Source organism: Bubalus kerabau, chromosome 3, assembly GCF_029407905.1.
Source record: "Bubalus kerabau isolate K-KA32 ecotype Philippines breed swamp buffalo chromosome 3, PCC_UOA_SB_1v2, whole genome shotgun sequence".
NCBI classification, from domain to species: Eukaryota; Metazoa; Chordata; class Mammalia; order Artiodactyla; family Bovidae; genus Bubalus; species Bubalus kerabau.
In genome coordinates, this window is record NC_073626.1 from 92,261,157 (window position 1) to 92,286,847 (window position 25,691).

Genomic DNA, 25,691 nt, shown 5'->3' on the forward strand with positions numbered 1-25,691 from the left:
CTATCTAGGTTGGTCTTAACTTTCCTTCCAAGGAGTGAGCGTCTTTTAATTTCATGGCTGCAGTCACCATCTGCAGTGACCCTGGAGCCCCCAAAAATAAAGTCTGACACTGTTTGCCCATCTATTTGCCATGAAGTGATGGGACTGTATGCCATGATCTTAGTTTTCTGAATGTTGAGCTTTAAGCCAACTTTTTCACTCTCCTTTTTCACTTTTATCAAGAGGCTCTTTAGTTCTTCACTTTCTGCCATAAGGGTGGTGTCATCTGCATATCTGAGGTTACTGATATTTCTCCCAGCTATCTTGACTCCAGCTTGTGCTTCCTCCAGGCCAGTGTTTTTCATGATGTACTCTGCATTTAAGTTAAATAAGCAGGGTGACAATATACAGCCTTGATGTACTCTTTTTCCTGTTTGGAACCAGTCTGTTGTTCCATGTCCAGTTCTAACTGTTGCTTCCTGACCTGCATACAGATTTCTCAAGAGACAGGTCAGGTGGTCTGGTATTCCCATCTCTTTCAGAATTTTCCACAGTTTATTGTGATCCACACAGTCAAAGGCTTTGGCATAGTCAATAAAGCAGAAGTAGATGCTTTTCTGGAACTCTCTTGCTTTTTCAATGATCCAGCGGATGTTGGCAATTTGATCTCTGGTTCCTCTGCCTTTTCTAAAACCAGCTTGAACATCTGGAAATTCACAGTTCACGTATCACATAACTCAATGTCCAAGAAAATCAATAATCCTAATAAAAAAAGGGGAGAAGACCCCAACAGACATTTTTCCAAAGGCATACAGATGGCTAAAGGTATGTGAAAAGATGTTCAATATCACTGATTTTGGAGAAATGCAAGTCAAAACCACAATGAGGTATCACCTCACACTGGCCAGAATTGCTATCATCCAAAGTCTACCAATAAATAGAGAAGTTGTGAAGAAAAGGGAACCCTGTACACTGTTGTTGGCAAGGTACATTTATGTAGCCACTAGGGAAAACAGTATGGAGGTTCCTTGAAAAACTAAAAACAGAGTTACCATATGATCCAGCAATCCCACTCCTGGGCATATATCTGGAAAAGATGAAAACTCTATTCAAAAAGAGACATGCACCCTGATATTCATAGTGGCACTATTTAAAATAGCAAAGACAAGGAAACAAACTGATGTCCATCGACAGATAAATGGATAAAGAAATTGTGGTAAATAACTGAATATTATTTAGTCATAAAAAAGAGTGTATTATTTCCATTTCTAGCAATATGGGTGGATCTAGAGAATATTATACTTAGTGAAGTATATTAGATGAAAAAGACAAATACTATATGATATCACTTATATGTGGAATCTAAAAATAATGAAAATAAGTTTATATAAAAAATAGAAATAGACTCTCAGAGGAAACACAGTTATGGTTATCAAAGGGGAGAGTGAAGAAGGATCAAATTAAGAGTCTAGGATTAACAGTTTCAAACTACTATATATAAAATAGACAAGCAACAGGATTTGTTGTATGGCACAGGGAAATATATTCAGTACCTTATAATATCTATAATGATATATAATCTGAAAAAAACCTGTAACTGACACAATATTATAAATCAACTATACTTCAATAAGAAAGAAAATTGCTGGTGATTCTAAATTTTAAAAAGATCCACAAATTCCACAAGGATTTCAAAGAGATATATGTATTTCCATGTTTATTGCAGCATTATTCACAACAGCCAAGATACAGAAGCAACTTAAGTGCCCATCAACAGAGGAATGGATAAAAAAGTGGTGTATATATATGTAATAGAATATTACTTAGCCATAAAAGGAGGACATCTTGTCATCTGAGACCCATGGATGGGCCTTGATCACATTATGTCAATACTAAGTATAATATCACTTAATGTGGAATCTAAAAAAGCCAAACAATAAAAACAGAGAGTAAAATGGTGATTACTAGGTAATGGGATGGGGAGATAGGACAGAAGTTTAAAGATGTAAACTTACAAGTAGTAAATAAGTCCTAGAACTCTAATGCATAGAATAGAAGATATAGACAATGATATTATAATCAACAAACTTCCTAAAAGATTAGAACTTAATTCCAACCACTAGAAAAGAGATTAGGTAGTGTGATAGTGGTGCTAATTACCACAGCAACAGCAATTATAATATGTAAATGTAACAAATTAACATCATACACATTAAATTTATGCAACATTAGATGTCAAATATATTGTAATTTTTTTAAAAAAAGCAGAACATTACTAGCACTTGTAGAAGTCTCCTTTTTGCTCTTGTCTCACTTCTAACCCCAAGAGTTAGAACTATCCTAACAACATATATAATATTCACTTATTATTAAGCATTGCATAAAACCACACAGTATGGATGGTAGCAGTAGGTACACAGGTGTGGAATCACTGGATTATAAGGTTTGGTATATGTTCCCATTTTCCAAAAGGGATTATTCAATTTATATTCCAACCATGTAGGAGAGCTCTGCTTGTTCTTTATCTTCAACAGAACTTAAGAGTTTCTTTTTCATTTTAGTCATCCTGGTAGGTATACATATTTTAGCTAAACAAGGAAACAGAACAGATATAGAAAGTGATACTGTTTAAATATCTCCTGCCATTCTCCTTAGTGATTACAGAACTTATATGAGAATAAGTTCTAAGAAGTAAATATACAGATTTTAGTTTCCATGTGCTGGTTGAATGTGAGCCTAGCATTTAGTGGTATACATTTATACAACATGGCCTTTCAGCAATCTAATGGTTTCCTTAGGTACTCACCCACTGAACACGTTGTTCTAAGACTGGAGGATCATCTATGCAGATGGATAGTTCTATGTGGGTCTCAAAATGGCATATTTCTAAGCAATTTAGACCACCGCTGACCTCCCCCTTATTTGCTGACTTTAGGACCCAACCTCACTTAAGATATATGTATTTGAAGGAGCTAGAAAATGTGTGAGCTAAGAAGATAACAAAATATCCTAGCCCCTCCAAAGAGCCAGGTGTATGTAGAATCATACTATCCTGGTATCCAGCATGCAAAGTGAGGACAGAGTTATGCGGGTGTTGGGACTAGACCTCTCGACTCCAAGACCAGTGCAGCCTTACTTAGGCCACACATCAGTCCTCAGAGTTAACCTTTTCTACCTTCATTACACTGTATCACATCCTCTGAGTTGTAGATCATGACTGAAAGCTCTAGGGTGAGTGAGGACCTGTTGGGTTTGCTCAGTTCTTTAAAGCAACCCCCTTGTTTTCTAACGTAATGGAGACATCCTATTCAAAACACCTGCAAGACAGGCAGGTTCTCATGAACCTTTGTGGGCATTGTACCAGACATGAAGCTACTGTTTCCCAACTGAAAACTCTCCCTTATATATGCTACTTTGTTATGCTTGGGCTAGGAGAGCACACCGGTTGGAAAGGGGAGAGGGTACATTAGAGGTAGATGGGCCTGCAAGAAGAGAAAGGAGAGAAGACTTTCTTCTTGTGGCCTCCTTTCTATTCTGTCCGCATCCCCTCAGCATCCCTTCTTCATTCCAGCACTGGCAGTGCCTTCTGGTAGCAGGAAGTGGATCCAATGCAGTTCTTCTAGTATTTGCTGAAGTAGCTTCTTGTGCCCCCCACCTCCAGACACCAGGATCTTCTGACAAGTGTACAATCCTCAGAGGGCAGAGCCCAGCTTCCCAGAGCCCCATCTCTAAACTCAGAGCACCAGCACCAGCCCCTCAGAACCCTCTTTTCCAAGATCCGAGTGTCAGCTCTGTGGTCCTCTTCTTTAAACCTCTAATTTCTAATAATTCCACCCTCTCTTCTTTATTGTTTAACCCTTAGGTGTATAGCTGCTTCTAGTAATTTCCTCCTCTACCATACTTTAAACTGTTATTTGGCCTTTTTAGTTATTCACTTAATAATTATACCTACTTAACTCTTCTCTCTACTAAAACCCTCCCCAAATCTGGTGTGGCCTCTGTCCCCTGACTAAACTTGACTGATAGATCATTATCCCATTACGTCTTTCCTGATAGTTTTCAAGGAAGAATAGATGTTACACCCCCAAATTACAGATCAGAAAACCAAGGCAGTAGCAAAGTGTGACTTTTCACCTAATTAGCAGAACTAAAATTGGATACCTAAGCTTTTAGGCCATTGCTCTTTTCAGTACCTTGTGCCTTCTCCTTGACTGTTTCCACCCTCCCCCCTACGCACACCCTGGTTTATGTTATCGCCCTAAGAGAAGAACTAAGAAAAGGAAGATCATTTGGTTTGTTGGAAGATCAGTGTTTGTTGTTTTATTTCTTACTGTGTTTGATCAAGTGACACATGTCCTGGACTAATCTTTTTTTTCTAGGATATTATATTCTCCAGGGAAGAGCTGGTCTTCCAGTCTCCCCCTCCACCCCTACTCCTAAATAAATTATTATTTCTCCACTTAAAAAGGAATACTCTGAAGGATTCTATCAATTATTAGAGGTCTGTATTATCTCTGAGCACTTTGTTCTCAAGCTTGTCTCTCCAAAGCTTCCTGCCTCACATTCTCTCTCTGTCAGGGACCCAAGGCACTGTTTTTCAAAACCTAATTAATTCACGTATTTCAGGAGGTATCCTGCCATGCAAGACCTATTCTCCAAGTTCATTGCTGCAATGAATTTTGATAGCCTGCACCAGCTCCATCAGCCTAAGTAGCTTCTACCCTTACCATACAATCTTTTCTTTATCCCCAAATGTGATGCCACCAAGATCATTTCCATAGCTCTTCAACTTTGCTGTTAAAGTATACCCATTTATTTATTAATGAATAAATAAATTCATTTATTTAAGGAAGGTCTGCTAAATCTCTCCAGAGAGGAGTTTCTCCCTCCTGTCTTTTCTCTTGCACTGATGACCTTTAGTGTTTGTTTTGGTTATAGCCCTTTCTTCATCCTGACTGATATTATATATTTTTGTGCTATAAGCGTTACCCACTAGATTGTTATTATAATTTCAATAATAATGTTTATTGAATGTTCACTACGTGCCGGGCACTGTACTCGCTGTTTTACAGGTACTCCTCATAGCAAGAGTAGCAGGCAGGCACTATTACTTGTATTTGACAGAAAATGAGGCTCAAGGTGATTCTGATGGTGTTCAGTCTATAGCCCAAAAGCAGAGAGCTGAGATTTGAACCTGAACACACTGATTCTGGCACCTGTGCTCTTAATATATATACTATGTACTGCTGCCTGTCAAAAGAATTATTCATCTTCCTGCTTTTTTTGCATGAAAATGATGGCACTGACTTCCTTTTCAATAGAATATGTATGCTAAATTGCTTTACTATGAGTATGTGGTTGGCTTTTTTTCCCCAACAAATGATCTTCTTACACAGTTTCGACATTTTTAGATGTGAATATAGGACACAAATGTACTTGCCAGATAGGAACTCAGTTGTTGAAAAAATGCCTAGAAAAACTCAGATTATACAAAAATATTTAACTATTATCTTTGAGTGGTGCTACTCTGGGCTATTCATATTTGCTCTATTTTCTATCTTTCTATAATGAAAAACATTACAGAATGTTGAAATGTCAATTTTGTGCTGGTTTCAGAAGTCAGGTCAGTCTGCTACTTACCAAGAGACTTAGTGGGTGACTTATCAGTGAATTTGTAACTTTTTCTAAATTATACATATCATCACTGTTTAAAAAGATTATGTCACCATCTACCAAGATGGTGACATAAAACGTTCCTGACTTTGCTCCTCCCTCAACCAAGAACAATAACTAAGAACTCTTCACAGACAAAACATCACTGAGAGAATCCTAGAACATAGGGGTGAGGCTGACAACCCCCTGCAACACAGAGACTAAGACAGATTACATTAGACGGGTAAGAGGAGTGGCTTATGCTACTGTATCACCCAACCCCCCAGGCTGGCATAGAGGTATCCACACAGAGAGGATCTCCCCTGAGCTTACAGTTCCACCAGGGGGAAAAGAAAGCCCAAGATGGTTATTCAGTTCCCCCAGTGTTATGGGTTGCTTTGGGGGAGCCTCCAATCTGGCTTCACCCCATGGAAACTGCAAGAGAATCTAATCTGCAGGTCTTGACCACTGGGAATCTGTTTATGATAGAGAAAGGGAAGGAGCTGGCAACAACCAGCAACTGGACTCTGGCAGACTCTACCTGAAGCACCCTTCTTAGTAGTCTCAAGCAGAGGCTTTGCTCTTCTTTAGAACCAAGTCAGTGGTACAGCCTGACCAGGGTACTGGATGAGGTGTAAGTCTGTCAGATTTGGGCCCTCTAACAAAGACTTGCTGGCCCTTGAACATCGTCTGTCCCCACCCAGGCAGGGGAACTGAGTCATAGCCTAGCCTACTCCTGAATATAGCTCCTGACACTGTCTGACCAAAAAGACTGCCAAGAACACCTGGAAGCTATGTAGCTCAGCAGTATTTGAGCAGAAAGTACAGCAGGCAGAACTGATAGGCTTCAAAGCCAAGACAATGACCCTATTTGGCCAGGGAGCTTGGGGCATGGATCAGCCTGAGTCAAGACCACGAAGAACCTTACCAGCTTTGGAGCTGGTTCTCCCACTGTGCCCAGGCAGTTAAATGATTCATAGCCCTGTCCATTGTTGAATGCATCCTCCAGCCTGTCCAACCAGGAAACCTAACTAGACCACACAGAAAGCTGCAAAGCTCATCTAACAGCCTTGTTTACAGTGGTACTTGTTCAGAGAGCAAAGTTTGTGGCTTTTCTCATCAACAAAGAATGGCTGACAAGAAAATCGTCATACTTGGGATTCTTCAGGATTCAACACATAGTCTTGCCTGATTTATGTCCCCTAAACAAGCTATGCAGGCCCTGTGACACATCCTGATGCTCCATCAATGCAGAGAAGTTAATTCATACCCCAATTACTGCTGAGGATAGTCTAGGAAGCCAGATCTATGACCCAGGCAATGATGGAGCCCATCCTGAAGTCTTCACTTGGGCAGGGAACAAAGCCAGCAGTCCTATCCAACTGTTCTCAGCTAGTGGCAACCCTCACTCTTGACCTCAGAGCCTAAGTGGTGACCTCACCCAAAACAAAACCCTGATAGTGAGCCCTAGGACATTACCAGCAGTCATGTCCAGAAACCCATATTGAGCTGTAGTGAAGAACCATCTCTGACAAAATGAACCTGTAAAGCCTAGAAGTGGAGACTGTTTACTCAAATGCACAGACAACAACATAAGGAATAAAGAATCATGGAAAACCAGGTTCACATGACACCAAAGAAGCTAATAAAGCTCTGCTGCTGCTGCTAAGTCGCTTCAGTCGTGTCCGACTCTGTGTGACCCCAAAGATGGCAGCCCACCAGGCTCCCCCCGTCCCTGGGATTCTCCAGGCAAGAACACTGGAGTGGGCTGCCATATCCTTCTCCAATGAATGAAACTGAAAACTCTGTTAACTGACCCTAAAGAAATGGAGATTTATGAACTGTCAGGCAAAAAGTTCAGAATAATCCTTTTAAAGTAGTGAAGTACAGGAATACGGAGACAATTAAAGAAAATTAAAAACACAATGCATTGCCAAAATAAGAAGTTCAAAGAATAGAAATTATCAAAACAAACCAACCTCAGAGATGAAAAATACAATGATTAAACTGAAGAACTCAATAGAGAGCTTCAGGAGAAGACTTAACCATGCAAAAGAACTAGTGACCTAGAACAGAGGACATTTGAAATTAGAAGAAAAAAGAATGAAAATGAAGACACCTACAAGATTTACAGGACACAATCAAAAGGAATAATGTCCACATTAAAAAAGTTCCAGAAAAAGAAAAGAGAAAGGGACAGAAAGCGTATTTAAAGCAATAATGACTGAAAACTTCCTAAGCCTATGGAAACAGACATCCAGATTCATAAGGCCCAAAGAATCCCAAACAGGTTGAACCTGAATAGAGCCCACCAAGATACTTTATGGTTAAACTGTCAAAAATCAAAGACAAAAAATGGAAAAGCAGAAAGAGGAAAAAGAAGTTATATAAGTGAACCTCCATAAGATTGTCAGCAGACTTCCTCAAAAGAAACTCTTCAGGCCAGAAGAGAATGTTATGACTTATTTAAAAATATTGAAATAATGAAAAATCAACCACCAATTACCAGTATTAAAATTCAACCAATGACTTAAAAACTCCCAGCAGACAGAAGACCAGGACCAGAGAGCTTTACAAGTGAATTCCACCAAATATTTAGTGAAGTTAACAACTATCATTCTCAAACTATTACAAAAAATTTCAGAGAAAGTAACATTTCAAACTCATTCTGTGAGCCTAGCATTACCCTCATACCAAAATCAAAGATATCACAAAACATTACAGGCCAATATCACCAATAAACATAGAAGTAAAAATCCTGAACAAGATATTAGTAAATCAAATCCAACAATACATTGAAAGGATTAGGATCAAGTGGCCTCTATCCCACGGAGGCAAGGATTTTTTTTTAGTATTTGCAGATCAATATTGACACACCACACTGACCAAGTAAAGAATAAAAACCATATGATCATCTTAATACATGCAGAAAAGGCTCCTGAAAAAAATTCAACATCCATTTATAATTTTAAAAAAATTCTCTAGAAAAATGGGCAGAGGGAACATTCTTGCATTCTCAACATAATGAAGCTCACATAAAGCAAACTCACAGGTAACATCACACTCAATGGTGAAAGGCTGAAAGCATTTCCTCTAAGATTAGGAATAAGACAAGGACGCCCAATCTAGCCATTTTTATTCAATACAGTACTGGAAGTCCTAGCTGCAGCAATCAGAGTAGAAAAATAAATAAAAGGAATTCAAAGAAATAAAACTGTCACTGTTTGCAGATGAAATACTATACACTGAAAATCCTAAAGATGCTACAGAAGACTAGAACTCACCAATGAATTTGTTATGGTTGCAGGATACAAATTGAATATACAGAAATCTGTTTCATTTCTATTCTCTAACAGTGAAATATGAGACTGAGAAATTAAGGAAAACAACCCCAATTACCATCACATCAATATATATATATATTCACACACACACACACACACACACACACCCTCTAGGAATAAGTCTACCAAAGGAGGTAAATAACCGGTACTTGGAAAACTGTAAGATGAAAGAAACTGAATATGGCAAAAACAGAAAAAAAAACATTTTGTGTTCTTTGATTGGAAAAATTAATACTAATATGACCATGCTACCCAAGACAATCTACAGATTCAGGGCAACCCATATCAAAATACCAATGGCACTTTTCAAAAAATTAGAAAAAAATAGTTTAAAAATTTTTATGGAAACACAAAAGACTTACAATAAAAAAAAATGTTGAGAAAGAAGAACAGAGCTGGAAAAATCATGATCCCTGACTTCTGACTAGATCACAAAGCTGTGGTAATCAAAAGAGTATGGTATTGGCATAAAAACAGACACACTGATCAATGGAACAGAACAGGGAGCCTAGAAATAAACTTTCATGCTTATGATCAATTAAACTGTGACAGAGGAGGCAAGAATATACAATGAAGAAAAGACAGCCTCTTCAACAAGTGGTTCTAGGAAAACTGGAAAGCTACATGCAAAAAAAAAAAAAAAAATGGACAGCTACATGGATGAGAATGTGTCTAGACCCTTATATTACACTATACACAAAAGTTAACTCAAAATGGATTAAAGTTGTGAATGGAAGATCAGAAACTATAAAACTCCAGAAGAAAACAGAGGCAGTAGGCTCCCTGACATAGGTCTTGATACTGATTTTTTTGGATCTGACTCCAAAAGCAAAAGACAATAAAACAAAAATAAACAAGTGGGACTATATCAACCTATACAGCTTATGCACAGTAAAGGAAACCACTAACAAACCGAAAAGGCAATGGATTGAATGTGAGAAAATATCTGCACACCAGGTGTCTAATAAAAGGCTGAGATCCAAAATATGTAAAGAACTCACAGAGCTAATAGCAAAAAAAACCAACTGAGTAAAAAATGGGCAGAGAACCTGAATAGACATTTTCCCAAAGAACTCATACAGATGACCAAAAGGCACATGAAAAGATGCTCAATATCACTAATCATTAGGACAATAAAATAAAAACCACAATGAAATAATCTTACTTTTTTCAGAATGGCTATCATCAAAAAGACAAGAGACAAGCATTTGTTAAGGATGTGGAGAAAAGAGAACCTTTGTTGACTGTTGGTGGTAAGGTAAATTGCCATAGCCACTAGAGAGAAGAGAATGGAGATTCCTCAAAAAAGGGAAAACAGAAGTAGCATACAATTCAGCAATCTCATTTCAGGGTATTTATCTGAAGAAAATGAAAACACTAATTTGAAAATACATCTGCCACTCCACATTCACTTCAGTATTATTTATAATATGCTAAAATAATTACATTGTAAGTCATTCATTGACCAATGAATGTATAAAGATGTGCTTACACACCCTCTTTCACACACACAGGAATTCTTTTTAGCCATAAAAAAAAAAAAAATGGAATCTTGCCATTTGGAACAACATGGATAGACCCTGAAAGCATTATGCTAGGTGAAATAAGTCAGAGAAATACAAATACAATATGATCTCACTTATATGTGGAATCTTAAAAAAAAAAGAAAAAGCTCTGACTCGTATGTACACAAAAAAAACACTGGTGGTTGCCACAGTCAGTCGGTGGGCAAAATAAGTGAAAATGGTCAAATGGTACAAATTTCCAGTTATAAGATAAACAAGTCCTGAGGATGTAGGTACAATGTGATGCTGCTAAGTCACTTCAGTCGTGTCCGACTCTGTGCGACCCCATAGATGGCAGCCCACCAGGCCCCGCCGTCCCTGGGATTCTCCAGGCAAGAACACTGGATATAGTTAATAATACTGTATTATGTATTTGGAAGCTGCTAAGCAAGTAGATCCTAAAAGCTTTCAGCTGAAGAAAAAAACTATAAATATGTATAGTAATAGATGCTGACTACACGTACTTGTGGTGGTCACATCCAAATATGCACAGATGTGGAATCATTTTGTTGTATACCTAAAATATTTTATATCAATTATATCTCAATAAAAACATAACGGCCAGTTGGCTTCATGTTCTGTATGAGTGTTCCCTAGCCTCCTCCTCTATTTTCTTCTGGGTTGGTATAAGAATTGGGAAAAAGAACTCATCTAGATAATTCCTGGTTACCCAAAGAAACCTAGCTGATAAAAGTTTACAATCTTAAAATAATAATGGAAACCTATATATATCGGGATGGCTAAAAAGTTTGTCTGGATTTTTCCCAACATATTACAGAAAAGCCTGAACAAACTTTTGGGCAACTCAATACTTAAGTAGTTATCATTTCCAGTGCTTTCCCCACCCCCATCATGTAGAGCCAAACAAGAATACACACAAAAAACTATACAAAAAAGGTCTTATGACCCAGATAGCCATGATGGTGTGGTCACTCACCTAGAGTAAGACATCAGAATGTGAAGTCAAGTGGGTCTTAGAGAAGCATTACTACAAACAAAACTAGTGGAGGTGATGGAATTTCAGCTGAGCTATTTCAAATCCTAAGAGATGAAATGCCAGAAAATTTGGAAAACTTAGCAATGCCACAGGACTGGAAAAGGTCAGTTTTCATTCCAATTCCAAAAAAGAGCAATGCCAAAGAATGTTCAAACTACCATACAATTGTGCTCATTTCACATGCTAGGAAGGTAATGCTCAAAATCTTTTAAGCTAGGCTTCAGTAGTACATGAACTAAGAACTTCCAGATGTACAAGCTGGGTTTGGAAAAGGCAGAGGAACCAGAGATCAAATTGTAAACATTCATTAGATCATAGAGAAAGCAAGAGAATTCCAGAAAAACATAGTAGATGCTTCACTGACTCTGCTAAAGTCTTTCACTGTGTGGATCACAACAAACTGTGGAAAATTCTAAAAAGAGATGGGATAGCAGACCATCTTACCTGTTTCCTGAGAAACCTCCTGTATGGGGGTCAAGAAACAACAGTTAGAACTGGACATGGAATAAAATACTGGTTCAAAATTGCAAAAGGAGTACAAGATGTATATTGTCACCCTGCTTATTTGACTTCTATGCAGAGTATATATCATGCAAAATGCTGGGCTGGGAAAATCAAGCCGGGATCAAGATTGCCATGAGAAATATCAACAACCTCAGATATGCAGATGATACCACCCTTATGACAGAAAGTGAAGAACTAAAGAGCCTCTTGATGAAAGTGAAAGAGGAGAGTGAAAAAGCTGGCTTAAAACTCAATTAAAAAAAAACTAAGATCATGGCATCCAGTCCCATCACTTCATGGCAAATAGAAGGAGAAAAAAACAGAAGCCATTACAGGTTTCATTTTCTTGGGCTTCAAAATGGTAACTGCAGCTATGAAATTAAAATATGCTTGCTCCCTGGAAGGAAAGCTATGACAAACCTAGACAGCATATTAAAAAGCAGAGACATCACTTTGCCAACAAAGGTTCGTCTAGTCAAAGCTATGGTTCTTCCAGTAGTCATGTATGGATGTGAAAGTTGCACCATAAAAAAAGGGTGCGTGCTGAAGAATTGATGCTTTTGAACAGTGGTGCTTGAGAAGACTCTTGAGAATTCCTTGGACTGCAAAATCAAACCAGTCCATCCTAAGGGAAATCAACTCTCAATATTCATTGGAAGGACTGATGCTGAAGCTGAAGCTCCCATACTTTGGCCACCTGATTCAAAGAGCTAACTCACTGGAAAAGAACCTGATGCTGGGAAAGTTTGAAGGCAGAAGAAAAGGGCAACAGAGGATGAGATGGTTGGATGGCATCAGACTGAATGGACATAAACTTGAGTAGACTCCGGGAGACAGCTGGGGACACAGGAGCCTGGTGTGCTGCAGTCTATGGAATCGCAAAGAATCTGACACAACTTAGTGACTAAACAACAAAGAGCCAAAGTTTCATCTGGTATTGTTTTCCTTCTGTCCATAACATTTTTTCCTTTCTTTACCAATTTTTAGTGTGGCTCTGCTAATGATGAATTCTCTCAGCTTTTCTATGTCTGAAACAGTATTTTATCTTCAGTTGAAAGAAGTTTTCACCAAGTATATAATTCTCAGTTGACATTTTTCTTGTTCCTTTATCTTGTTTGCATTTTTTCCTATGAGAAATCTGATGCCATCCTAATCTTTTTTTCTGTCTAGAATAATGTGTCTTTTTTTAAACCTTCTAGCTGGCTTTAAGATTATGTTTTATCATTGCTTTTGAGCATTTGATCACGATGCACCTTGGTGTACTTTTGTCTTTGTTCTTGGAGCTTATTGAGTTTCTTGACTCTGTGAATTTATGATTTTCATCAAATTTGGATATTTTTCATTACTTCAGTTTTTTTTGTTTGTTTGTTTCCCATGCTCTTTTTTTGAGACTTCAATTACACACATATTAGGTCACCTGAAGTCCCACAGTTCATTGATGCTCTGTTTATTTTTTGTAATTCTCTTTTCATGCTATATTTTTGAGGGTTTCTATTACTTCATATTCACTAATCTTTTCTTCTGCAATGCCCAATCTGCCATTAACCCCATTTAACTTATTTTTCATCTCACATGCAGATTTTTTTACCTGTAGAATTTCAGTTCAAATGAGTATTTTGTTTTTAAACAAAAATCTTTCATGTCTCAAAGTTCTGCCCATATGGAACACACTTAAAATAACTGCTCAATATCCCTGTCTGCTAATTCAAAAATGCGTCAATCCTGGGTAGTTTCAATTCACTGATTTTTCTTCTCATAACAGGTCTTGTTTTCTGGCTTCTTTATAATTCTGGGAGTTTCTTATTGGATGCCACACACTGAATTTCACCTCAATGGATGACAGATATTTTTGTATTCTGTTAAGTATTTCTAAATTTTGTTCTAGGATGCAGTTGTTATTTGGAAACATGGGTCCTTTTGGTTCTTGGGAGCTTCGCAAGGGACTCAGTGGTAAAGAATCCACCTGCAATGTAGGAGATGTGGGTTCAGTCCCTGGGTTGAGAAGATCCCCTCTGAAGGAAATGATAACCTACTCTAGTATTCTTGCCCAGGAAATCCCATGGATAGAGGAGCCTAGCAAACTATAGTCCACGGGGTTGCAAAGAGTCAGACACGAATGAGCAACTAAACAACAACAACAAAATTTGTTAGGTGGGCCTGCCTGAGAATCGTTATTTATTCCCCAATATTGAGACAAGCCTCTTGCATGTACGTTACCAAATACCCCATGAATTACCATTTTTCGATCTTAAAAATAGACCTTATTTCTGGTCCAGTGTGAAGACCAACAGCAGTTGCCTCTCTTCCTTTCAGGATGTTCTTTCTCCAGCTTTGGGTAGTTTCATCACATACATGCATTGATCAGTACCCAACTGAATAATAGGCCTTTGCTTCCAGAAGAGCTCATCTGAAATCTTTATACCCTTTGCCATTTGCCATGTGCATTTTGTCTAGTGCTTAGTGATTTTTAGATTGACTTGATACCTTAGGGCAGTGATTCAACATGCAGTTTCTAGATCAATGATATCAGCATCATCTGGTGACTTATTTGAAATGAAAATTACTAGGTTGCATCTCAGATATAAAGAATTGGAAACTCTGATGGGGAGAAATTTTGTGGAGCCAGCAGTCGGGGTTTTAACAAGCCCTCCATACAATTCTGATGGGTGCTAAATTTGAGAACCAATGCCTGAGAACTCACAGTTTGAGTAAAGAGGGAAGGAGTCTTAGGTAACATTTCAAGTACCATTGAATCCTCTTAATTATGCAGCTGCCAATCTCACTTGCACACAAACTGACCCTAATCATGTAAAAAGTTGAAGATGACAGGGGTTATTCAAGATGAAGAGAATATGAGAAGCAGAAAAGTTTTACTTCTTGGAGAGTTTATTGGTGAAAACAATTCTTTCGAAATTTCCTCTTCTCTTATAGCATAAGGAGTTTGGGAGAGGAGAGGGTTGTAGTCGGGCACTGCAGTAACGAATCTTACTATGTACTTAAGGCTTTCAAGGGAAATGAGCTAAGGGACTGTGCTCAGGGACCATGTCCCCAGGTTTTAGGATTCCTCAGTCCCTAACCCCAAGGCTGGTAAACAAGCTATGGGCTCCAGAGGGGAAGTTGGCAGCTGCAAAAAAGAGGGAGAGGAGTTCATGCCATAGGGCATTGTACACCGGACAAGAGTTGCAACAATGTTGGGTAAAAGCACTTATCTTGAAAAAATTGGCCTTCAACAGCAGTGGGCCAGTTTCCCAGGCAGGCAAGATTTGTTTGTCCAAAAGGCCTTCCTGTTGTCTCTCTTGGCCACAGGATGGCCCTGCCTCTCCTCTCTGCCAGTCAAAAAAGGGACAAGAAAGACAGAGAAGAGACAGAAGTTGCTGTTCTGTTTCTATAGTGGTTTGCTTCTTCCTTGCCAAACAGTAAATTTATTCCTATTTTACAAAATGGGCTCTTCTTGAATATACCCTAATTTGAAAACGAAAGATTGGGGGCCTGAGAAACATCTTAGATAGTATGAAAGAAATTGGTGACTTTGCTAGTTGCTGGACACTATGTACAGTTGACTCATCGGCCCCAAAGCTGTGAGTATTCAGGAATTGTACCACATATTCTTTGCCCATAAAACTGTTGAGTCTGCAGCTGGGGCCCCTTTACCCGCATCTCTGTGCTCAGCCCTGCCATTCCCAAGGTTCTGATATTAATCTAGTCTCAGTTTTTCTCACTTGTTTATATGCTCTTCTCAACAACCATTTGCTAGTGATTTACTAAAAGCCAAGTTTGTAGCAGGTGATAGGCGACATCAAAACAGAAGTGCTTTTAAAGAACATAGCCATGCAAAAATGCAAAGGGTACTCTTAAGGTAAGAGGCGTTCTGGGCCAGGAGTTCTTTATTACTCCAAGGTCTATATAGTGTTTTTTGTCTGGATACAGTCACTGAGGTCTGCACATGTTCCCTGTAACCGAGTGTTAGTCTCCTATGCTCACACTCCCTCACCTCTGCCAAGTTCCCAATTTAGAGCCCATATATAATTAACATAACTAGCATCTATAAGGAAACGGCAACCCACTCCAGTGTTCTTGCCTGGAGAATCCCAGGGATGGGGGAGCCTGGTGGGCTGTCGTCTCTGGGGTCACACAGAGTCGGACACGACTGAAGCGACTCAGCAGCAGCAGCATCTATAAACCATTTAATACATGCAAACATTCTCTAAGGGCTTAACATTATCTAATACATCACCTCAATTTTTACAGTGACTTAATGAGAGGCTATTAGGCTATTATTATCCTCATTTACCGATGAAAAAAATTGAGGTATGGAAAATTTAGGTAATAATCCTCACTCCTGCCTTGCAACAACAATCTCATCTAGTTTTGGTCCTGAATGCAGATTCCCGTGCCTGAGTTAGTATCTGCTGCTGAAATTACTCTGCCAGTGCCTACCTAGAGAAATATTCACTGCAAACAAGAACTTGTTTCTTACCAGGGTCTTAGTGTACACCTTATTGTATTTTGGGCGGTTTGTTTTCTTGACTATCTCTCGTTCTAAACTGTGAGCTATTTGATAGCTGGGATCACTTGGCACATACCTGGTATCTAATACATTTCCCTCCCTTTGCAGTAGATGCTGAACAGATGTATCTTAAATGCTGCTGGACCTTCCGGTAATACCTGCCTCACCTGGCAGCTTTATCTAATCTACGGTTCTTACATTTAAATTACTTAGGTAGGCTGAGGGGAGTGTAAGAGGGAGTAGTGATGAATGAGGCATACTGAAAAGCAGCCGATCTAAGGAGGCAGCGTTTAGCCATTTCCAACTGACTGCTGCTCTACAAAAATGATGACCCCATGCTGCCAATTTTCCAGTTTTCCAAAAAAGTCAGAACTATGGGTTGTTACATAAAATTTGCCAAACCAAGAAAATCTAAAGTCCAAATTTTCTATACGCATTATACATATTTTGCTTTCTAAAAAGAACTAATATATAGTTGCTTTTTAGATGATTTATTTAACATGTAGAGACACAGATACACATATGAGCACTCAAATAAATGGTAGTTTATGATAATATCCACTAACAGAGCCAGATCAAAAGAATCAATCATGAGGCTAATAGACAGAAGCAAAGATTTCAAAAGGAGAGAGAGAAGAGATAGAGACCAATGAGAACAGCTCTGGGATAAAGGGGAAAGTGTGACAATCTTATTTCTGCTAGCTCAAATAGAGCATTCACTAAATCTCTTCTCTCACTAATGTGACAGTTCATGGCACTGACAGCTAAGGAGTTGTAATGCTTTGCTATTGTGGTGTCAAAGTGACAGGGACCCAACTTCATCTGTTCTGGAGTTTGGAGAGATTTTTTGGGGGGGTTGCTTATTTCCTGCTCTTTGGAAGTGTTTTCTAGAAACTCCTTTTGCCTACAGTCATATCTGCAATCTTTATTAAAAAGTTTCCTCTGGGAAAGGCCCACAACACACAAATCTGAAAGGAAAATTTTCACAAAAAGATGATTTTGAAATACCATTTATATAGAATGTGTTGAAAAAAAATTTTTTTGGAATGTGCTGAAAATTTCTTAAAAATATGATACCATCATCAGAAAATGGAGAATCATTTGCTAATTTTTATGAATGTTTCTTCAACACTTTATTATGCACCATGTATGGTTATAAGCAGCTTCCACTGAGCAATGGTAGGAAACAAGAAATAAAAGCTGCGACGTTTATATTTTTTCAGAGATGTACAACTGGTTGGGAAGAAGATGGAGCCAGCTGTAGGGGAGTATGTTCAAAGCACTTGCAAAACAAGAATGAGGAAAGGAGAGAAATCAGAAGAAAACATGCATTCTGACTTTTGACTGAGAATCTCTTTGCCAATTTCTGCTCACACATGAAGGCTTATTCTTTGCACTTTGCAATTTGTAATATTGCAAAACAAAGTCAGATTTTTCCCTCTTATTTTAATACTCAATAAGGCCTAGGCTGAATTAGCTTTTGTTACTTGCTACAATCATTTACTATGACCTCTAAATAACATCATTCTCAAGCATATTCCTAACTGTGATTATTGTATGAAAGATCAAATTAGATGTTGACATATATGAAAAGTAAAAATAACTAAATAAAAATCAGGTGACATAACCAAGACAGCAATATAGGTCATTCTTTTTCTCATTCTCCCTCACAAGAAGAACTAACAACTATTCATGGACAAGACACCACTGAGAAAACTCTAGAATATGAGGGTGAGGTTGAAGCACCCCCTACACCACAGAGACTAAGACCCATCACGTTAGAAGGTAAGAAAAATGACACTGCATTGCTCCTCCCAAGACAGCACAACACAACAATGAAAGGTCTCCCCTTCAGTTTCTCCAGTGGGAAGGGGGAACCTGGAGTGGACATCAAGCTTCCCTAGCATCATTTTTGGGAATCCTCACGCCAGCCTCACCCCACAGAAATTACAGGTAAATTTGCTTGTGGACTTGACCACTGTGAATCTGATTGTGATGGAGAAGGGAGTAGGAGCTTCAACAATTACTGATAGCATTTGGATCTTGGCAGACTATGTTTCTGCCTATAGTGCACAAGCAGTAATACCAATCACCAGCTCTGCTCATTGGCAGAATGAAGGCAGTGGTAAAGTACAACCAGGAAATGTGGTGGGGTGCAGGTCTGCCGGATTTGAGTCCTTAATGACAAGTCACGGCAGCCATGGACACTGGTTTGCCTCTTTCCAGGCAGGGGAGCTGACTCATAGGCTGACTCACTGCTGAATATAGCTACTAGCCACATCCAACCAGAAAGACTGGCCAAAATACCTGGAAAGTGTTTAGCCTAGCAACGCTAGAGTAGAGAATAGAGCTGATTGCCCACAGAGCAAAGCCATTGGCCAGGGAACTTGGGGAATAGTTTGATTTGAATCAAGACCACAAATAAGAACCTTGCCAAGCTTGGAGTTGGTTCCCCTACTCCACCCAGGCAGGGGAGCTAATTTATAACACTTTTTGCTGCTGAGTATAGCTCCTGGTCACTTCCAACTAGAAAGATGATCAAGAACACTTGGGAAGCTGCTTAAAGTTGGCTCACCTAGTTCACCTAGGCAGGGAGCTAATTTCTAGTGCCATCCTCTGTTAAATATAGCTACCAGACCTGCCTGACCATAAAGACACTGTCCTACTTACAATGGCACTCACTTGAACAGACAGCACAGCCCATGACTTTCCCTATTAAAAAAAAGAAAAAAGGACCCCATATGGTCAGGAAATTCAGTGCATAGTTTGCTTTATTTGGGTCCCCAAAGAACAAGCCATGTGGGCCCTGGAGTCAGTTCTGCTGCTCAGTCAGGGCTGCTGCTGCTGCTGCTAAGTCACTTCAGTCATGTCCGACTCTTAGCGACCCCATGGACTGCAGCCTACCAGGCTCCTCCATCCATGGGATTCTCCAGGCAAGAACACTGGAGTGGGTTGCCATTTCCTTTTCCAATGCATGAAGTAAAAAGTGAAAGTGAAGTCGCTCAGTCCTGTCCAACTCTTAGCAACCCCATGGACTGCAGCCTACCAGGCTCCTCCGTCCATGGGATTTTCCAGGCAAGAGTACTGGAGTGGGGCGCCATTGCCTTCTCCCAAGAAGCTAATTCATAGCTCTGCCTACTATGAGTATAGTATTGTCCCTACCATCTAGGAAGCTAGACCAAAGAACCCTGGCAGCTATAGAGCCCACCCTACACTGGAATCAAGCCAACAGTCCTGTTTACCTTTTCTAAGCAAGTGGCAACTCCTCCAAAATTGGAGCATGGACAGTGACCACACCCAACAACAATGATAGCAAGCCTCAACTCCCCAAGAATGTTATCAGCTGACCTTCTACAGTACAAATTGAGCTGATTGGTGAAAAACTGTCTTGACTAAAGCAAACCCATAAAGTCTAGAAGAAGATACTACTTATTAAAATGTACAGACACCAATATAGGAAATAAATCATGAAAGATCATAAATATGACACTATAGAAAATTAATAAAACGTCAATAACTGTCCCTAAAGAAATGGAGACCTATGAAATGTCAAAAAGAGAATTCAGAAAATCCTCCTAAATTTAGTAAACTACAAGGAAACACAAAAAGACAACAAAATAAAATTAGGAAATAATACATGAACAAAATGAGAGATTCAACAAAGAAGTAAAAGTCATTAAAAACTCTAGAAATTCTAGGCCTAAAAAATACAATAAATGGACTAAAGAGCTCAATAGAGAGCTTTAAAAACAAACTTGACCACAGAGAAAGCCTTTAGTGATCTAGAAGACAGGATATTTGAAATTACCCAGTCAGAAGAGCAAAAATAAGAGTGAAGAGTGAAGAAAGCCTATGTGACTTATGAGATCTAATTAAAAAACTAATATCCATATTGCAGAAATTCAAGAAGGACAAAAAAAGGGAACAAAAGTATATTTAAAGCAATAATGATTGAAAATTACCCACCCCACCCCCCCGCCCCTGGGAAAGAAATGGACATCCAGATTCATGAGAGCCCAAAGACTCCAAATGGGTTGAACCCGAGTAAAGCTACACTGAAATACGTTATAATCAAGCTGACAAAAGTCAAAGGCAAAGAATTTTAAGAGCCACGAGAGACAGAAGTTACATATAAATAACCCCCCATAAAAAATCAGTAGATGTCCTAATAGAAACATTTCAAGCAAGGATAGAACTGTATAATATATTCAAATTTTTGAAAGGAAAAAATGTAACCAAGAATTCCATACATGACAAAGCTGTCCTTCAGAAATGAAGACAGACTTTCCCAAACAAAAGCTCAGGGAGTTTATCATAATTGCACCCATCTCCAATGGCACCCTACTCCAGTACTCTTGCCTGGAAAATCCCATGGACGGAGGAGCCTGGTGCACTGCAGTCCATGGGGTCGCTAAGAGTCGGACACGACAGAGCGACTTCACTTTCACTTTTTACTTCATGCATTGGAGAAGGAAATGGCAACCCACTCCAGTGTTCTTGCCTGGAGAATCCCAGGGATGGGGAAGCCTGGTGGGCTGCCATCTATGGGGTCACACAGAGTCGGACACGACTGAAGCGATTTAGCAGCAACAGCACAAAATATGCTAAAGTCCTTTGAGTGGAGATAAAAGGACACTAATTATCATCATAAAAACATAAGAAGGTAGCATAAAACTCACTGGTAATGGTAAATCTATAGGAAAATTTCAAATCTGTAAAATGATGATGATTATGTGTAACTCAAACTTTAGTTCAAAAATTAAATAGTCTTGGTACAAATACTCTTAACTACAATAGTCTATTATTGGATATACTACATAGAAATATATAAACTGTAACATAATAACCTAAAGTGTGAGGGAAGAAATAAAGTATGAGAGTTAGGAATTTTATTCAAGTTAAATTGTTATTAGTTTGAAACAGGGGTTATCAATTTTAAGGTATTTTACGTAAGCCTAATGGTTTGCACAAGGGGAAAAAAATCTGTAGTTACTACACAAAAGAACATGATAAAAAAAAAAGGCAAAGCATATTGATACCAAAACAAACAAAAAGAAACATCAAAATAACAAAAGATAGCTGAATAAGAAACAGGAGCAATGGACCTACAAAACAGTCAGAAAACAATGAACAAAATGGCAGTAGTAAGTCCTTATCCAACAGTAAGTAAACATAAATAGATTACTTTAAACATAAATTCTCCAGTCAAGAGACATGGAATGACTGGATAAAAAAACAAGATACAACCAAATGCTGCCTGAAAGAGACTCACTTTAGCCTTAAAGACACAAAAAGAATGTAAAAAGATGCTTTGAGTAAATGCTAACACTTCTTCCTCCTTCTACCACTCAATCCCTGCCAAAAAAAGAAAGCAGAGGTAGGTACACTTAGACAAACTTTAAAATAAAAATGGTAAGAAGAGAAAAAGTTAATTACATAATGATAAAGGGGTAAATCCATCAAGAAGCTAACAATGATAAATATTTCTGTGCCCAACATTGGAGCTCCCATATACAAAAGCAAAAATAACAGAGTTAAAAAAGAGAAATAAACAGCAATACAATAACACTTGGAGAACTTAATACCACATTTTTGACAATGGGTAGAGCAAATATCACAGAGATTGAACAGAGAAACAGCAGATTTTAAGTACATTATAGCTCAGATGAGTCTAACAGACATACAAAACATTCTACCTGGTAACATTCTTCTCGAGCACACAAGAACATTTTCTAGGATAAACCACATGGCAGGCCACAAAACAAATCTTAGCAAATTCAAGAAGATTAAAAATCATAGCAAGTACTGTCTTGGCTGCAATGGTTTGAAACTAAAGGTAACAGAAGAAAAATTGGAAAATTCATGTATGCATGGATATTGACAGTGTACTGAACAATCGAAGAATTAAAGAAGAAATTAAAGGGGAAACAAAAAGTATGGAGACAAAAATGGAAACACAAAACACCAAAACTTATGGGATGCAGCAAATCCGTCTAAGAGGGAAGTTTACAGCAATATATGCCTAGAAACAAAATCTCAAATAATTATCCTTCAAGGAACTCAGAAAAAGGAAAACAAACTGAGCCCAAAGTTAACAGAAGAAAGGAAATAAAGATTATAGCAGATATAAAGGAAGTAGAGAATAGGAAAATAGAAAAGACTGATAAAATTAAAGGTTGCTTCTATGAAAAATTGGCAAACTATATTAACGAAGGAATAAAGGACAAAATCCAACAAATTATAAATCAGTAAGGGGATATTATAACTACCAGGCTCCTCCATCCATGGGATTTTCCAGGCAATAGTACTGGAGTGGGTTGCCATTTCCTTCTCCAGGGGATCTTCCCAACCCAGGGATCAAACCTGGGTCTCCCACATTGTAGACAGATGCTTTACCATCTGAGCCACCAGGGAAGTCCTATAACTACCACCACAGAAATACAAAGGATTTTAAGGAGCTAGGATAAACAACTATATCCAAACACTCCACAGTGCAAAGTCACATCACTTATGTCTGACTCTTTGTGATCCCCCAAGGCTCCTCTGTCCATGGGATTCCCCAGGCAAGAATACTGGAGTGGGTTGCCATTTCCTTCTCCAATCCAAACACTCTAGACCACCTAGAAAAAGATGGAAAAATTCTTATAAATATACAACCAATCAATACTTAATCAGGAAGAAACAGAAAACTAGAAAAAGATCAATTACTAGTAAGGAGACTAAATCAGTAATAAAAAGTCTCCCAAGGAAAAAAGCTCAGAACCAGATGGCTTCACTGGTGAATTTTACCAAACATTTAGAAAATAGTTAAAATCAATCCTTTTCAAACTCTTCCTCTCACCCCTCTCAAAAAACTCACAACAACGAAGAGGAGGGGTCATTCTTAAACTCATTTAGAAAGGCCAGCATCACACTGATATCAAATCCAGAAACTGACACCACGAGGAAAGACAGTTATAGGCCAATAATACTGATAACTACAGATGCACAAATTCTCAATCAACTGCTATTAAGCCAAATTCAGCATGAAATGAAAGATCACATGGGATTTATCCCTGTGATGTAAGAATAGTTCAACATACCCAAATCAGTCAATAAAATACATCACATTAATGGAATGAAAAAAAAAATCACATGATCATCTCAATAGGTGCAGTAAAAGCATTTGATGAAATTCATGACAAAAGCCTTTAACAAACTGGGTACAGAAGAAATGTATCAGCTCACCCTGATAAAAATCATATGTGATTAAGCCCACAACTAACATCAAACTCAATGCTAAAAGGCTGAAAGATTCTCTTTTAAGATCAGAAACAAAACAAGTGTGCCCACTCTCACCACTCCTATTCAACATAGTACTGTTTGTTTTAGCCACAGCAATCAAGCAAATAAATAATTCAAATCCATCAGAATTGGAAAGGAAGAAGTAAAATGATTTCTATTTGAAGATGACATAACTTTATATATAGAAAATCCTGGAAGGGGATCAGTGGAGTAAGAGGACGTAGAACTCACCATTCTCAACAAACACATCAAAAATATATCTATATGTGGAACAATTCTCATGAAAAACTAACTGGAAACTGGCAGAATGCCTATATGATCAAAGCTGAGGGAAAGATCCCACCTAACCAGGTAGGATGGGAGAAAAAGCATTAGGTCAGGACCTGAACCATGGAAGGGGTCTGAGATAAACAGATAGACTGCATGAGTGAGCTCTCATCCAGGGGAGTATGCCACAGACTGGGTATCCCAGTCCCAAGGCCCTGGGCAGGAAAAACAAGCTGTCTTGGCTGCTAAGAGAAGTGCTGAGGCAGGCGGAAAGGCTGGAAAAGCCTAGACTCAGCTCAAGAGGAGTGTGTGGGTGTTGGGTTGCCAACAGGGCAGAGAGACCACTGTGCTCCTGGCTGCTGCCTCAGTGTACTCCCCAATCCAAGCTGGGCAAACTTCCTGGCCCAGCTCACTCCACGCAGTGGCCTGTCATGAGATCTAAGGCAGCAGGGTACTCGGAAAAGACTTGATCTAGTGAAGACGCAACAGCCATTGCTGGCGCTAACTCAACTAGCACCACAGAGGTAGCACAGACCTCTGGAAGCAAGGCAGCCACAGGAGTCTTCATGACCAACATGTCACAATCCCCACTCCCAGGCAGAAGAACACCCTGACCCCACCTTCCATGCCTCAGTGTAGCATTGGGTCTAGGGCTGCCAGGGCCTGGGAGAAGACTTGCTATGGGGACACAGGAGCAGCCCAGGGGACTAAGATGCTGTCTGGGTAGACTGATGGTGGCCAACATTAGCACTTGCCCAGGAAGCATCATGAAAGCGGTGCTGACCTCTGATGGCAGCATGGCTGTGTGTGTGTGTTCAGTCGTTAAAACTATGTATGACTCTTTGTGACACCATCGACAGCAGCATGCCAAGCTTCCCTGTTCCTCACTGTCTCCCAAAATTTGCTCAAACTCATGTCCACTGAGTCAGCAATGCTATCTAACCAACTCACTCCACCACCCTCTTCTCTTTCTGACTTCAATCTTTTCCAGCATGAGGGTCTTTTATCTGATGAGTCGGCTCTTTGCATCAGGTGGCCAAAGAATGGATCTTCACCTTCACCATCAGTCCTACCAATAAATATTCAGGGTTGGTTTCCTTCCAGGATTGACTGGTTTGATCTCCTTGCAGTCCAAGGGACTCCCAAGAGTCTTCTCCAGGACCACAATTTGAAAGCATTAATTCTTCAGTGCTCACCCTTCCTTATGGTCCAACTCTCACATCTGTACAGGACTACTGGAAAAACCAGACATGTGATGATACAGATGTTTGTCAGCAAAGTGATGTCTCTGCTTTTTAATATGCTGTCTAGGTTTGTCATAGCTTTCCTTCCAAGAAGCAAGTATCTTTTAAATTCATGACTGCAGTCACCATCCACAGTGATTTTGGAGCTCAAGAAAAGAAAACCTGTCACTGTTTCCACTTTTCCCCTTCTATTTGCCATGAAGTGATGGGATCAGATGCCATGATCTCAGTTTTTTGAGTGTTGAGTTTTAAGCTAGCTTTTTCACCCTCATCAAGAGGCTCTTTAGTTTCTCTTCACTTTCTGCCATTACAGTGGTATTATCTGCCTATCTGAAGTTGTTATTTCTC